The sequence below is a fragment of the Bubalus kerabau genome, chromosome 6 (assembly GCF_029407905.1).
Source record: "Bubalus kerabau isolate K-KA32 ecotype Philippines breed swamp buffalo chromosome 6, PCC_UOA_SB_1v2, whole genome shotgun sequence".
NCBI lineage: Eukaryota > Metazoa > Chordata > Mammalia > Artiodactyla > Bovidae > Bubalus > Bubalus kerabau.
In genome coordinates, this window is record NC_073629.1 from 52365622 (window position 1) to 52382996 (window position 17375).

The 17375-nt window shown below is 41.6% G+C and overlaps 1 protein-coding gene across 4 annotated transcripts in view; it reads left to right on the top strand.

Moving 5' to 3' along the window:
- Positions 1-17375, top strand: part of TGFBR3 (transforming growth factor beta receptor 3) — a 207967-nt gene that overhangs the window by 2123 nt on the left and 188469 nt on the right. For 2 of the 4 annotated variants that reach the window (XM_055585179.1, XM_055585181.1), the window contains exon 1: positions 969-1755. The exons of the other annotated variants lie outside the window; for them this stretch is intronic. The gene's annotated coding sequence lies outside the window, so the exon portion shown is untranslated. Of the gene's footprint in view, positions 1-968; positions 1756-17375 lie in introns of those variants that run through there. 4 annotated transcript variants of the gene reach the window in all.

Sequence of the window (17375 nt, forward strand, 5' to 3'; positions counted from 1 at the left end):
GGTCAGGGTTACTTGGCTTCCTTAGGAAACAGCTTGGGGTTGGCACAGGAGGCAGGGAAATAATTCTTACCCCCTTAAGGGCTATTAAAATGAAATTGATTTCATGCCATTGTGTCAGTTAAAGGATGTTGCTCTGTTTCTTGATGTTCTCTGCTTTTGGCTTCAATTCTGCATTGTTTAGTGTTTCAAGGCTTCAGCATGTTTTCAGCCCTTCGGTTTCTCTTTGTCATTTGTCAACTTTAATTTTTCCTGTTTTGATGGAATCTGACCATTACATGGCACCTTTGCTTAACAACTGTTGACCCAGCTCATGTTTTTAAACATAAAAATCACCAACTTACTTTTGAACCCCAGCACTTCAAAGGCAACCCCTGGGGAATTGATTGTTATTTTGAGTATTAGCCAATAGGGGGAGCATAGCACACTATGTATTGATGTCTGTTAGGCACCTAAACCAGTTTTTTTTAATAGTATTCAGCATACATTTCAGGAATGGAAAATGTGGCTTTATCTAGCAAAATAACCAACTTGCTTTCTGACTTGACTATGGAGAACTGGGTTTAATTTCAACTGATGAGTGTAAGAATAACTTTGAGGACAGGGCCTATGTATTGGATATATGTCTAGAACTCTGTGGTGTATGGACAGATATTAAATACACACACAGTTTATTCCATTTGTTTTCATTAAGAAGCATATGTAAAATAATTTTGTGTACTTTGAATAATATTTCAAACTATCTAGGAGAACTGGGAGTTCAGAGAGATGCATTGTGAGTTCTTTTGTAATGAAGCTCATTTGTCTTTTGTAGAAGAGTGGATATAGTGAATTTGTTCTCAGGAAGGCTGGTGTTCTCACAATCCTGTCATTATCATTTTTCATTAACATCTGAGTGCAAGACAATAAGGAATTGTTAAATTGAGTTTCTATTCCAGTACATTCTTCAGAGGCTTATATTTTAGTATGATAATAGTTCAGAAATAACATGTTTGTTTAGTATAGATGCAGTGTGTCTACAGATAAATATATAAGCAATATTTAGGAATTAACATGCTTGGAAAAGCAGTTACACTAACTTTTAAAAAAAGTTTTTCATCTCTGCAATTTTGTAGGTCAGTTTCCTTTCTTGCTTCTTGAGTATCAGGTACTTTATTTCATTTACCAAGTTAGGGTCAAGTGGATTTTATTTTAAAGTAACTTTCAAACTTAGTCCTTTCTTTCTAAATCTCAGTACTACAGTTACACTTCAGAGTAGCATTTTATTTAGTCTAGTTTTCCATGGTCTTTTAGTTTACTTATTCAGCAAACTTGTAGCAACTCCCAAGTCCCTAATAGGCTTAAGGTTACTGGTGTTGGAGTTAGCCAGTCCTCTGATAGCAGGATGCCTTAATGCTTCCTAGGGTTTAGGAAAGCCTGTTTGTTTGTTTTTTTAACCACCATTATTGACAAAATTGGTTTGCTTAAAGAGAAGTATTGTCCCATTCTTTTGAAGACTCAAAGGAATTAATCTTTCTTTTTGCATGCAAACTTGATTGTATCTTGTAAAAGTCAAGTGATTCTTGCTTTTCTGAGGGCCTGCTCTGGGCCTAAGCACACAGAGAACTCAAATGTCCTTTGAGTACTAAGAAGGTGATCTCTGCAGACTCTTTAATACCTAACTGTTGACCAACTTCCCAGGATCATAAATTTGTGGAAATTTCTGACTTTACATTTTAAGCATAACAGGTAGAACCGTTAACATTTAGAGGATCACTGGTAAGTATCAATATTGCTGTAATATTTTTCCTGGATGAATTTGATCCGTGGTCATTTTAAATTACCCCTGTTCTTGATAATCCATTTTGAAAATGTATTTTTTTCTTCCCTCATTGCTGTTGGACAAAAACTAATTATAATTGTCAGGTTCATTAGTTAATGAGGACACTCTGGCTTTTCTCCTTTTTTTTTTCTTTTAATTCAACAGTTATTTTATAAATGATTTTATCTCTGTTTCAGTCTCTCCACTGGAACGTTTTGCTTATATTTTTAACTTCTTTTGAAATTTTGAAACTTAAAATGTTAACTACGTTTTGAACTTTGCATGATTCAAGTTAGATAGTGATTTGGGGGTCTTTAACTTAAGAGCAATCTTGTATTGCCTTTAGGAACATGGATAGTTTGGAATATAAAAGAGTGAATCTAGGGCATTTGAGGCTTCCACATCTTCAGAGTAACACTTGGAATGATAGCGTTGTCTTTTTGTAGCGTTTCATAAAACACAAGCTATTGCTGATTTGTTTGGTTTTTAGTCAAGCTGAAACAAATCACAGCTTCGAAGTCCCTTACAAAAAAAGATTTGGGTCCATTTCCTGGGCTCTGTCTATTTCTAGATTTCTTGTTTTATTTCTTTTGAAATAGCACATTTGTTTGTTAACTGACATTGAGATTTATTTTCTCTGTTTGCAAAGTTTTAAGATTTAGCACAGATTTCTGAGCCTCTTGCCTTCTTTTAGGAGGAAATTGTTTTTATTTCTCCACCAAGACATGCAGTATTTAATGTTTGAAGCAACATTCTTAAATTTTCTGCATGGGGCCCCTCTCATTTGGACCTTCTTCTGCATGTTTTATTCTTCAGTTTTCTAGGTCAAACAACAAGACTTAGTAGGCTGACAACTAAAGGTATAAGGGATGGAGACCATATTTAAAATTGAGATTATCCCCCAAGGTCTGAAACATGGTCTCCAGAAGCACATCCTTAGGCTATCTTGTTAGTTCCTGCTTAAGATAATTAATTATAGAAAAAAAAAGGTTAAGTCTGTTGCTAGTGCTGGTAAATTCCTTTAGCCTGACAAAGTTCATTTTTAAGATTTAATTTTAAATTGTTGCCACAGTAATAACTTAGAATCTAGTCTGAAGTGTCAGCTCTGTCTTTACTTTAAGAAAAAGGATGGTGATCCAGAGGCATATACTTTCCCTTAATTCTTGGACACCGGGCTCTGGGAGAAAGGGGACTTCAGGGTTGGGTACTTTTTGCAGAAGAAGGAAGAAGCACCTGCTTGTTTGTGCTTCCAAGCTCATAATTCATTTCCCTGGTACAGGCTGAAGGTCAGCTTTTTGTTTGAATTTGCCGATGGGCCATTTGTAAAAACACATTTAAGTTGATTAGTTCCTGAAAAAAAATGATCTTTAGAAAACAATCTTTACAGATACTAGTCCTTGAGCTCTCCTGTGATCAGATTGCCCTGGGAAAAGGTCTGGAGTTTACAGGTGTGATGACTAAGCACCAGTGATGGGTAAGAACACCAAGTGGACCAGGTGGAGGGCCTAGCAGAACTTAGGGTTTCTGTTTTTTAATTCTGATTATACTATTTTATTAATGGAAACTTGATGAATACTTAATTCCATTTGGTGTGTGAAAAGATTCCCTTTTGGGAGTATAATTCCGTTAGCATTTTTAGTGATTTATGTGTTTTGACATATGAAATTGTTCATTGGATGCAAAAATACACTGGTGGCTATTTGCAAATTTCATTTTATAATTAACTGCATGAGGATTGCTGGAATAGAATGTTGGTTTTTTTTTTTTTTTTTTAAATATTTGGAAGGTTATTTGAGGTGAAATATTTAGATTCCAATCTCAAAACCTTGTGTTCATGTGGTACCCTAAATACTTTTGTGTGATACTCCCCTGTGTTGTTTTGAGTTATCTCTTTTCTGGTATTTTTCTTTAAAACAAAATGTACTCAAACACAAAACTCTCCTTCTGAGTATCCATAAAGAATAAATATCTCATTTTACTATATTACATTTTGTGCAATTGACTGGCAAATGAAATTCAACTTTGAGGGAAAGCACCATTGACTCATTACATACATTTTGCATCACTGCATGTAAGGTCTTCCCTATATGTGTGGGAGAAGTTTCTGATCTTCCAAATGGGTATGTTTACTATTGTTGGTCTCTGTTTGTCAAATCCTTTCTGAGCAGACATTCCTCTTAGTTTCTTATTTTTGTGTCTTTATAGAGATAGTTAGGGCTTCCTGGGTGGCTCAGTGGTAAAGAGCCAGTGCAGGAGATGTAGGTTTGATCCCTGGGTCGGAGAGATGCCTTGGAGAAGGAAATGGCAACCCACTCCAGTAGTCTTGCCTTAGTGAATCCCACAGACAGAGGAGCCTGCAAGCTGTAGTCCATGGCGTCACAAAAAGAGTCAGAAACGACTTAATGACTAAACAACAACAACACAGCTACTTGCTGTATGTTTATAATGTGCCCTCTGAATCATGAAAAAATACATAGCAGCTGCTTTGTTTTGAATCCATCATAATCATCCAGTACCAAGCTGTGCAGCCATTGGATGCATCATGTTTTTGACACAGGAGCCAGGAGAACGATGACCTACTTGATACATTTCATATTTTGGGGGAGTACATATGCTTTTTTCAGTTTGTGGCCTCTTTATTTCATTTCTAGAATGGCTGCTCTCTAAGATATTGAAGGTTTTAATTTTATTCAGTGTGTGGGCAAACAGGGAGATTTCCCGTAGAAGCAGTTCTACCAAATTAAAAAAAAAACGCTTCCAGAAAGTATCCTATATAGATACCTTGTTAGATAAGGCTTTGATGATGTTCAGATGGGAAATAACTGAACACAAAGCAGGCTTCCACTTAGCTTCATTGAATAGGGGGGCTAGGAGAGAGGGGGGAGTGTCTAATTTGTCAGGGGAAAATTCACTTTTGCATAATATAAGGCATTTAAATTTAAATTTTTGGGGAGGATTAATATATATTTCTAGTAGTTACATAGGTAAGAGGTTTGCAAAAAAAATTTTGCTAAGGTTGAGATTCTGTAGTTGGCAACTCTTATGACCCTGAAGATCCTGTTCCCTGAAGCCAGGAAAAAGCAGTCTGTTTCCAATTATAAATCACAAAAATAGGGAAATTAGGCCAAGAAAAATGATCATTTTGGGGGTTGGGTTGATTTTTTTCAGAGGGTAAAGGAGAAAGGACCATAGGCGCACAGTAAAAAAAAAAAAAAAAAAAAAAAAAATCTGCTAGTTATTCTGTTGGCTTTCAATTTTTTTTTTTCAAGCAGTCTGTATTGGAAATTAAGAATAATTTTAGGTTTAAAGACACTTCCTCCTTCAGCTCCTTTTTGTTTCTCAGAGTGCAAATAGAGGAGCAGTTAGGCAGCTTCTGCTGACACTGAGGGGCTTGGTCCCCGTGTTTTGGGACCCAGCTGGTATTACTGGTAAAGCCTTTTCCTGTCTGAATGGTGCCAGATTATGGCTTTCCAGCATCATCCCAGCTAGTTGGGGTTATGGTTTATTTATTACACTTTATACTATGCTTTGTGGGCTTCTCTCCTGTCTCAAACCGTAAAGAATCTGCCTGCAATGGAGGAGATCCAAGTTCGACCCCTGGATGGGGAAGATCCCCTGGAGTGGGGAATGGCAACCCACTCCAGTATTCCAGTATTCTTGCCTGGAGTATTCCCTGGACAGAGAAGCCTGGCCGGCTACAGTGCAAGAGGTCGCAAAGAGTTTAACAGGACTGAGCCACTAACACTTTGACTTCTTTCTTTCCCCCATACTATGCTTTGAATGAAGATGTAGTCCCTATGGATTAGTATAAAGCTGCTCTGGGAGAAAGACTAGGTTTGCTAGTGTGAGAACAGTCCGAGGTGAGAAGCCTAACTGGGAGTTGGGTGACGTGTGAGTGAATCTATTGTCCTCAGCACTTGTCGGAAGCAACTAGCCTTTCTTAAATACAGCCTGCTGCTAGTTTCAGGATTAGTGGTCCCATGAGACCCAGGTGTTAACTAAGAAATCTCCTTTCTACTGCCAGAAGATCACCAACAGATCTTGGTTCCTGTTTCTCACACCTTAAGCCTCCAGAGTGTTGAATAAAACTTTCCCGATGGTACAGAATCTTTCATAACAACGTCGTCCTTCAGGGCTAGTGGTGTTCAGCGATTGGCTCTTTTCTTCTCACCTCTGGCAAACTCCTCGGCCTGCAGCAGGCGGGCTCCCACGCCCACTGCACCGCCACCCCAGATGGGCGGGTGCCAGAGAAGGTGCGAAGTGCAAAATTCCGAGCTTGTTTTCAGTCAGCATCTTAAGTGTCCTCTCTCTGGTGCCTTACTCTCTCCCACGTTTTATTACCTTGGTTTCCTGGAACTACTTTGTCCTGGTTTCCCCCACTTCCTGCCCGATCTCTTCAGGTTTCCTTCTCAGTGCTTTTCTGTGTAGGTCGTTGTTTTCCAGCTTCGATGTTCCCCTCCACTCCTCCATCATTCAATGGCTCATATTTTTCTGTCACAGTGGTCACCTAACTCCCAGTTTCATGCGTCTGTCTCCTTATTTCCAGCAACTACCTGGCTATTCTGTCGGTTTTTCTGTTAAAGCTAAGCCCCATGGCGGTCCAGTGGTTGAGACTTCCTGCTTCCATTGCAAAGGGTGTGGGTTCCATCCCTGTTTGGGGAACTAAGATACCAGATGCCCCTGGTATGCGTGCAATCGCTCAGTCGTGTCAGACCCTTTGCAGTTTCATGGACTGTAGCCCGCCAGGCTCCTCTGTCCATGGAATTTTCCAGGCAAGAATACTGGAGTGGGTTGCCATTTCCTACTCCAGGGCATCTTCCCAACCCAGGGATTGAGCCTGTGTCTCTTTGCATTTCCTGTTTTGGCAGGCAGATTATTTACCACTGTGCCATCTGGGAAGACGCGACATGCTCCTGGAGAAGGCTGAAAAACAGAAGAAAACAACAACAATAAAACCAAAAAACTAAGTCCTAATCCCAGCATATGATTTCTCTGTGGTCCCCAGCCCCTAACTCCTGTATTTCACATGTCAGTAAGTGGCACCAGTTGCCAAGCTAGGATCCTCAGGCATACTCAATTTCCTTTTGCTTACCTCCTCCAGCCGACTCACACCAATCTCATGGTGTCTTACTTTTAGCAGATCTCAATTGGTATTTCGGAGAAGGCAATGGCACCCCACTCCAGTACTCTTGCCTGGAAAATCCCATGGATGGAGGAGCCTGGTAGGCTGCAGTCCATGGGGTCGCTAAGAGTCGGACACGACTGAGCGACTTCCCTTTCACTTTTCACTTTCATGCATTGGAGAAGGAAATGGCAACCCACTCCAGTGTTCTTGCCTGGAGAATCCCAGGGATGGAGGAGCCTGGTGGGCTTCCATCTATGGGGTCACACAGAGTCAGACACAACTGAAGTGACTTAGCAGCAGCAGCAGCAATTGGTATTTTCTTTATTTTCCCTGAGTTCCAGTAAACTTTATTTATGGACACAGAAATTGGAATTTCATATAATTTCCAATGTATCATGATGTTTTATCATTCCTTTGACTTTTCTCCATCATTTTAACATGTAAACCCCAATCTTAGCTCTACAATAGAGATTGGCTAACTAGGTCTATAGGTCAAGCCCTGCAATTGGCATGTTCTTCTCTATTTCCAAATCATCATCTCACCTGGAGTATTGCAGATGTATTCCAGTTGGTTTTCCTGATTTCAGTATCTTTCTCTCAAATTGTTCGTCCATTATGATTGGTACCTTCCAAAATACAGATCTGTGTTTTCCTTTCTTTTATTTAAAATGTCTGGTGTTCCATTATCCTTGGCATGGGATGTCTGGTTACTCAGTAGCCCAGCCTACTTTTTAGCTATTTTCCTTCACTTCTCCCATGAACCTCACTGTGCTCCTACAAGACTCCTTATGTTTTCCAGAGCACACCTTGTGCTCTCATGCCCTGTTCCTTTAGTACTGGTCTTTTCTCTAGCATCCCCTCGTTTTCCTTCTTTCCAGTGGCCCCCTGATTAACTCCATCATCACCTTCTCTGCTGAAGTTTCACGTGGCTCTTCCTGGCAGGTGGTTGATTGCTTCCTCCCTTTATTTCTCTTAGAGTCTTTCTTCTGCTGCCTCCTGAGAATTTACTTTTCTTCCTCTCCAGACTTCCCTAGAGCAGGATTGAGTCTTCCCATCTTTGTAACCTGGGTATGTGGCATGGGCATGGCCATATATGTTGTCAAATGGAATTCTTCAACTCGGTTCCACTTCTGTTAAAGCTTGAGGGAAAGATCAATTTTGCAGTTGATATGAATTGTAACTGTAGAAAAGACAAAGGAAATCAACTCAGAATCATGTAGTTTAGGATTAGATTGGGGCTTAGAAATAATCCTTTCCAAGCCCCTCTAAAGATGAGGACAGCCAGGTACAGAGAGCTTGGGTGGTCTGCCCAAGATTGCAGGGCGGGGAGCAGTGCTTCCCTCTGCCCCTGTCCAGGAGTCTCCACCCAGTAGCCAGAATGGCCCTGATAAAACCTAAGTCAGATGCTGTCATTTCTCTAATTAAAACACTCTTGTTCCTGTCTTTCTCAGCGTAAAACCCCCAATCCTTATAATGATCTGTAAAGCCTTAACCAGCCCATGACTCCCTTGCCTGTTACCTCTTTGACGTCACCCTCCATTTTCTGGCTTGCTTACTCTACTCTAGCTACTTGACCTGCCTTCCCTTTCCCATACCAGACACACTCTGTCTTAGGGCCTTTGCATGTGCTGTTTTCGTTGCTTGTAATGTTTTTCTCCCAGATATCTACACTGTTCACTTCTTAGGGTTAGGGTTAGGGTTAGGTCCTTACTTGAAACAAACATGCAGACAAACAAACCTTCCTGTCTTGCTTCTCTGTTTTATTAATTTTCTCAGCATTTATCTCTGCCTCATGTATAATTATATATCTTATTTATAGTTTTGGTCTCCCCTGACTAGAATGTAAGCTCCACAAGGTCAGGGATTTTTGTATATTTTATTCCCTTTTGAATCCCCACACAGACCTGGCACTGACTGAGCAGGCAAATAGATAAATATTTGTTGGATGAATATATAAATGAGAGGAAGCAAGATTTGTGGTTTCTTGTAGATCCAGTTAAATGTACATTTATGGCATTGAAAAGGGAACACTATCAGGTATGTCTGGAGGGAGAATCTGATTTTTCAAAAATCCCCATTCAAGACCTGTCAGACTAGAACACTGACCTCTTTAATTGTCTGACTTGAAGCAGTGACAGTGGGTTCTGCTCAGCCTTAAAGTGGTTTGGGAAGACTCCCATTGTACCTCGAACAGGCTAGGGCTTGCTGTGGTTTCTCTCTGCCTGTGGTTTGCCCTTTAACCCATGGGACTACGAAGATGAAAAGTAAACACAGCATTAAACAGAAGAGCTGGGGGAGAGGGTATGGGGGCAGAGGAGCAGAATTTCCTTGTGGCCCTGACATCTTCCCTTGGCTCTGGGCCCATGCACAGGGCCGCTCACTGAACCTTCTAGAGTTGCTTCGGGTCTATGCCCTAAGGAATGGTCTTGAGACTGCCAGGCCAAACTCCTGAGTTTTGCTTTGATGTTCGAATTTCTTTGAAAAGAATTGTTTAGTTTAGACAAAAAAGACATTGGAGTATCAGATCAGATCAGTCGCTCAGTCGTGTCCAACTCTCTGTGACCCTATGAATCGCAGCACGCCAGGCCTCCCTGTCCATCACAAACTCCCGGAGTTCACTCAGACTCACGTCCATCGAGTCATTGATGCCATCCAGCCATCTCATCCTCTGTCGTCCCCTTCTCCTCCTGCCCCCAATCCCTCCCAGCATCAGAGTCTTTTCCAATGAGTCAACTCTTCGCATGAGGTGGCCAAAGTACTGGAGTTTCAGCTTTAGCATCATTCCTTCCAAAGAAATCCCAGGGCTGATCTCCTTCAGAATGGACTGGTTGGATCTCCTTGAAAAAATTAAATTACTGTCTTAATTTTGAAGAGAGGTTTTAACCCTTTTCAGGACAGCAGTTGAAATTACCATTTGCACACTTCCCTAGTGGTCCAGTGGTTAAGACTGCGCTTCTACTGCAGAAGGCACCAGTTCTATCCATCATTAGGGAAGTTCTGCATGCTGTGCAGTGTGGCCAAGAAGAAAAAAATAAAAAAGAAATTAGTACTTGCTTTTGTCAGTAGTGCTGGTGGGGGTATGGTCCTTTGAAACCAATGACTTAAACCCAAGGGGTAGTAAATTCTATTTCTGAAGAAGCATCCAATTCTTGGGGTAGGGGGTTGGGTTGAGTATAGAGCTAATTTATATTACTGTAACAGTCATTTTAGAGTTACTTACCTCTCTCTCTTTTTGTGATAACATCAGTATGGTTTCTACAAAGCCGGCCTCATCAGGACAGGAAACTCAGCCAAGGAAGTCAAAGGCTTAGAAGGGTGTTATTGGCCCTATACAAAGCTGTAGCATAATTTAACCCTGGGATTCAAAACCATCAAAATTGAAAGTAAATTGTCTTGAATGGAGCTGTTGTCAGTGACCTAGTTAAAAATCAAAGCTACCGTTTCCTGAACACTAAGAGCATATGAGCTCTCTGAATAGTGCCTAGTACATGGTTGTTGTTTACTTGCTAAGGCACATTCAACTTTTTGTGACCCATGGACTGTAGTCCGCCAGGTTTGTCTGTCCATGGCATTTCCCAGGCAAAAATACTGGAGTGGGTTGCCATTTCTTTCTCCAGGGGATCTTTCTGACCCAGGGATTGAACTTGTGTCTCCTGTGTCTCCTGCATTGGCAGGTGAATTCTTTACCACTAAGCCACCAGGGAAACGCTGGTACATGGTGCTGGTGCTGCTAAGTTGCTTCAGTCGTGTCCATCTCTGTGCGACCTCATGGACTGTAGCCCACCACACTCCTCTGTCCATGGGATTCTCCTGGCAAGAATACTGGAATAGATTGCCATGCCCTCTTCCAGTGGATCTTCCCAATCCAAGGATTGAACCTGCATTTCTTAGGTCTCCTGCATTGGTAGACGGGTTCTTTACCACTAGTGCCATCTGGTACTTGGTTCAGTTCAGTTCAGTTCAGTTGCTCAGTTGTGTCCGACTCTTTGTGACCCCGTGAATTGCAGCATGCCAGGCCTCCCTGTTCATCACCAACTCCTGGAGTTCACTCAGACTCACGTCCATCAAGTCAGTGATGCCATCCAGCCATCTCATCCTCTGTCGTCCCTTCTCCTCCTGCCCCCAATCCCTCCCAGCATCAGAGTCTTTTCCAATGAGTCAACTTTTCGAATGAGGTGGCCAAAGTACTGGAGTTTCAGCTTTAGCATCATTCCTTCCAAAGAAATCCCAGGGCTGATCTCCTTCAGAATGGACTGGTTGGGTCTCCTTGCAGTCCAAGGGACTCTCAAGAGTCTTCTCCAACACCATAGTTCAAAAGCATCAATTATTTGGCACTCAGCCTTCTTCACAGTCCAACTCTCACATCCATACATGACCACAGGAAAAACCATAGCCTGGACTAGACGAACCTTTGTTGGCAAAGTAATGTCTCTACTTTTGAATATGCTATCTAGGTTGGTCATAACTTTCCTTCCAAGGAATAAGCGTCTTTTAATTTCATGGCTGCAGTCACCATCTGCAGTGATTTTGGAGCCCCCAAAAATAAAGTCTGACACTGTTTCCACTGTTTCCCCTTCTATTTCCCATGAAGTGATGGGACCGGATGCCATGATCTTCGTTTTCTGAATGTTGAGCTTTAAGCCAATTTTTTCACTCTCCTCTTTCACTTTCATCAAGAGGCTTTTGAGTTCCTCTTCACTTTCTGCCATAAGGGTGGTGTCATCTGCATATCTGAGGTTATTGATATTTCTCCCGGCAATCTTGATTCCAGTTTGTGTTTCTTCCAGCCCAGCGTTTCTCATGATGTACTCTGCATATAAGTTAAATAAGCAGGGTGACAATATACAGCCTTGATGTACTCCTTTTCCTATTTGGAACCAGTCTATTGTTCCATGTCTAGTTCTAACTGTTGCCTTCTGACCTGCATACAGATTTCTCAAGAGGCAGGTCAGATGCTCTGGTATTCCCATCTCTTTCAGAATTTTCCACAGTTTATTGTGATCCACACAGTCAAAGGCTTTGGCATAGTCAATAAAACAGAAATAGATGTTTTTCTGGAACTCTCTTGCTTTTTTGATGATCCAGCGAATATTGGCAATTCTGGTACTTGGTAGGTGGTAATAAATAATGAATGAATGAAATAAACTGCTGATTGAGCCTCGCCTCCATGGTTACAAAACAAAATAACTTCTCCCTTATGTCAGATCTAATCATGCTGCCACTATCAGAAAGTGACTGTGTGGGGCTTGGTTGGTGTCAACAATAGACAAGCTCCTGTTTGGTGGTGAAGATCATAGGCTGTGGAATCAGACAGACCTGGGCTCAAATCCTGGTGTCAGGATTTACTAGCTTGGGGGTGGTTTAGCATCTTAAGCCTCACTTGTATTGCTATAAAATGAAGTTAAAGAAATCTGTCTCCTTGGGGTTTTGAGAGGTTGAAATGAGAAATTATGAAAAACAGAGTAGGTGCCCCATAGATGGTAACTGAGACATTTTACGGGGTCCAAAGAAGATGGCAGGGTGTTAGCCTCTAATAGGAAGGCGAATGTTGTAGAATCACATGAATGACCACAGAATAATTACAAAGCAGCCTGTGGACAAGTCTTGGCTGTGCTACTAACTAGCAGTGTATCAGTGGACCAGTCATTGAGCCTTTTTAATTCTTGGTTTGCTAATCTGCAAAATTAAAGTGTTGGAGTAAATGTTATCTATTTCTAACATTCTGAGTTGGCTCTAAGTAGAGGATAACATGGAACAAATTATACACAAAATGTTAAGGAAACAGTGTTTACAGAGGGATGGGAGTAATCAGAAGTGACTTTTGAAATGAGGTGAGGAGAACAAGTAGAATTCATGGAGTTTGAGGAGTAGAATAAAAATGGCAATTTTGATGAAATAGGCAGATCTGACAAAATTCAGGTTTTGTGATTTCTTGCCTTGCTTAGAAGATAATTTAAATATTTTTTGTTTATATAAGTTGTGTGTTAAAAAATGTAATATTAATACTTTATTTACACTTACATTGTCAAATTGAATGTTTTTCTAGGATAATACTTCACAGTTTTGTTGTCATTCCTGCTAGCTACTCCATGATCATGTGTTTCACATTTGCACAAGTGCATTTGAAGTCTCATTTTATAGGAGAGATTCAGGATTAGTTTTTAGCTCTTATAATGACAGTTATAAGTAAGGTAGAGAATAAAATATTTTCTTGTTTAATCTCTTCATATTAAAGATGAAAAAGTTAAAGCCCAGAATGAAGTGACTTGTCTGAGCTTGTAAAATGTGTAGATATCCAAATTCTTGCCTCTGCTGTTCCTTTGAAGCTGCCTGAGGTATAGGGTCTTTCTTAAAATACAATTCTTAATGGTTAGAAAGTGAAAGAAAGTATGAAAGTGTTAGTTGCTCACTCATGTCCGACTCTTTGTGACCCCCTGGACTGTAGCCCGCTAGACTCCTCTGTCCATGTAATACTCCAGGCAGGAATACTGGATGCGTAGCCATTCCCTTCTCCAGGGGATCTTCCCAACCCAGGGATCCAACTCAAGGCTTCTGCACTGCAGAGAGGTTCTTGACTGTCTGAGCCACCAGGGAAACCATTCATTTATTATTGAGAGATGTTCTGATAACTCACCTTCTTTTCATACTGCTTTTAATTGTAATGTACAAGATAGTATTTTATACTTGAGATGCATATGGTACCTTCACTGGTTGCCTTCTATATGCTAAATGAGCCAGGGCAACTGTCATCCCTCTTTCTGAAATGAACAGATGAGTAGGAAAGCCACACCTGGAAGGAAGTAATTACATGGAGATTTACTTTGGGGGTGGACTGCACTATATTCTAGGTGTCCAAGCTTAATTTCAAGAGAATCAGAGGAGGCTTCCTTAAAGAAGTAATGCTTATACAGAGACCTGAAGCCTTGAAGATGTTAGAAATTGGCCATGTTAGATGTTAGAAATTTGGAGAAGGCAGTGGCAACCCACTCCAGTACTCTTGCCTGGAAAATCCCATGGATGGAGGAGCCTGGTGGGCTGCAGTCCATGGGGTCGCTAGGAGTCGGACACGACTGACCGACTTCACTTTCACTTTCATGCATTGAAGAAGGAAATGGCAACCCACTCCAATATTCTTGCCTGGAGGATCCCAGGGACGGGGGAGCCTGATGGGCTGCCGTCTATGGGGTCGCACAGAGTCGGACATGACTGAAGCGACTTAGCAGCAGATGTTAGAATTAGGGGAACCATGGCGGGTCATTGAATTCCAATACAGTGAAGGTCACTTCTGGAAGCAAGGACTTGACCCTTTTGTAGAACTAAATTAAGGCAAGTGTGGATGGAGCATGCAGAGGATGAGGTTGGACTAAGTTGGCAACATCCAGCAACCACGCAAAGTGTTTTGGTCCTGACAGCAGTGGGCAACCATCAAAGGGTTTTAATTCTTAATGTTTCACAAGCCTGCGTGGCTGAACCCTTTCTTTACCAAATAATATCAGTTAAGTAATAGAAATGTATCTGTTGAGGGATTATCCCCACCCAAGAGAAAGAATTTTATCTTGGAAGTCAGTGAGAGAAATAAAAAAATGTGCTTAATTGTGATTAGCAAAATAGCCTTATTGCTGAAGTGTTTATCCTGAATTCATATATTTGCAGAATCCCTGCATATAAAGATGTGAATCAAATGTTTTGGTAAATTAATATATGTTGTACAAAATATTCTGTTGGAGGTCTAGGAGATGTAGCGCTTTTTATTTATTTTTTGGCCATGCCACACAGCATGTGAAATGTTAGTTCCCTGACTAGGGATCAAACCCACGCCCCCTGCAGTGGAAGTGTGGGGTCTTGGCCCTTCAACTGCCAGAGAAGTCCCATCCCAAAGCTTTTTTAAATGATTTGGTGCAAGCTAGGACCTGAGAATATTCAGCTGTGCTGCTTTGACTGGAATGATTGCCACTTTGTGATTTAATAAAGCCTTTTGGTGAACTGTGGTGTTGGAGAAGACTCTTGAGAGTCCCTTGGACTGCAAGGAGATCCAACCAGTCCATTCTGAAGGAGATCAGCCCTGGGATTTCTTTGGAAGGAATGATGCTAAAGCTGAAACTCCAGTACTTTGGCCACCTCATGCGAAGAGTTGACTCATTGGAAAAGACTGATGTTGGGAGGGATTGGGGGCAGGAGGAGGAGGGGACGACAGAGGATGAGATGGCTGGATGGCATCACTGACTCGATGGACGTGAGTCTGAGTGAACTCCGGGAGTTGGTGATGGACAGGGTGGCCTGGCAAGCTGCGATTCATGGGATTGCAAAGAGTTGGACATGACTGAGCGACTGATCTGATCTGATCTGATCTTTGGTGATAGCTGTTTATTCCCTCTAGACATCTGGGTTAGTTTGGTGGCAGTGCCAAGCTGAGCTCCAAAGCCCCCTGGCTAAACCCCTGAAGCTAATTTGGGAATCCTGTGGTAGAACTGAGGAGGGCCATGCAGCCAGATCTTTGTAACTTAAACAAGAGTTGTTGAGGCAGTAGCTTTACTGCCTTTTTGGAACAGCATTGCAATATGATAACTGTCTTTAGGACTTTTGTATTAGGTTTAGAATCATTACTTTTTGGTGATGGAGGGAATTTCTGAAATTCTATGTGACAAAGTCTAATCCCAAAATTAATATAAACTTTGATGTAAACTGCTGTTTATATTATACTGTGACTGGTAGTTTGCCTTTTTTAAAAATACGATGTATTTTAACTATAAAAACTTCAATGACTATTATTTTTTTAAAAAGTACTGGATGGAAAAAAATGTATTATGTGGGCCAGATATTGTTTTAGGTACCATGCCCATATTCTGTCTCATATGTTACAATCAAAATATCATTACTATTTTGCAGATGAGGGGGTGATGGAGGCTAAATGACTGGTCCAATGTAATACATCTGGGTAAGCCAGATTTGGAACCCCCAAGAATAGTTCTCTGTGAATTCTAGCTTAAAATTATAAGCAACTGAAATCTTTAGATGCAGAAATATTAAATGTGAAAGGTAGTTCTTGGAATACTGCAAGTGTGAGTTAAAAATATCAGTCCTAGTTTGTTTGAACTTAAACAAAACCTGGTCTTTTACAACCTCGTGAGATGTATCCAGGCCCACCTTCCTCTTTATGCTGTATTTTGCTTGGGCAGTGAGATCTCTTGTGCTTGGGATAGACAGAGGGCTCTTAAGGACTGACTGAAGGTCAGTCCCTAGGAAATTAAGGTTGCTGGGGCCAGAGATGTGTTGGTTACACTCTTAGCCAGGAGTGAGGGTGGACCAGGCCCTGGAGGGGTAGAGGAGAACAGAGCCCAGCTTCTCTGTACTTCTTGTGCCCTCTGTGCGGCCTGCCTTCTTTTACTGGGTCTGGCTGCGCGGGTGCAGGAGGGTCTAGAGGAGCTATCCCACATTGAAGGTCAGGAAGGGAGGCGGTGAGGAGATACCCCTCGTCCAAGGTAAGGAGCAATGGCTGCACTTTGCTGGAGCAGCCGTGAAGAGATACCCCACGCCCAAGGTAAGAGAAACCCAAGTAAGACGGTAGGTGTTGCAAGAGGGCATCAGAGGGCAAACACACTGAAACCATACTCACAGAAAACTAGTCAATCTAATCACACTAGGACCACAGCCTTGTCTAACTCAATGAAACTAAGCCATGCCCGTGTGGCAACCCAAGACAGCGGGTCATGGTGGAGAGATCTGACAGAATGTGGTCCGCTGGAGGAGGGAATGGCAAACCACTTCAGTATTCTTGCCTTGAGAACCCCATGAACAGTATGAAAAAGCAAAACAATAGGATACTGAAAGAGAAACTCCCCAGGTCAGTAGGTGCCCAGTATGCTACTGGAGATCAGTGGAGAAATAACTCCAGAAAGAATGAAGGGATGGAGCCAAAGCAAAAAGAATACCCAGCTGTGGATGTGACTGGTGATAGAAGCAAGGTCCGATGCTGTAAAGAGCAATATTGCATAGGAACCAGGAATGTCAGGTCCATGAATCAAGGCAAATGGGAAGTGGTCAAACAAGAGATGGCAAGAGTGAATGTCAACATTCTAGGAATCAGCGAACTGAAATGGACTGGAATGGGTGAATTTAACTCAGATGACCATTATATCTACTACTGTGGGCAGGAATCGCTCAGAAGAAATGGAGTGGCCATCATGGTCAACAAAAGAGTCTGAAATGCAGTACTTGGATGCAGTCTCAGAAACGACAGAATGATCTCTGTTCGTTTCCAAGGCAAACCATTCAATATCACAGTAATCCAAGTCTATGCCCCAACCAGTAACGCTGAAGAAGCTGAAGTTGAACTGTTCTATGAAGACCTCCAAGACCTTTTAGAACTAACACCCAAAAAAGGTGTCCTTTTCATTATAGGGGACTGGAATGCAAAAGTAGGAACTCAAGAAACACCTGGAGTAACAGGCAAAT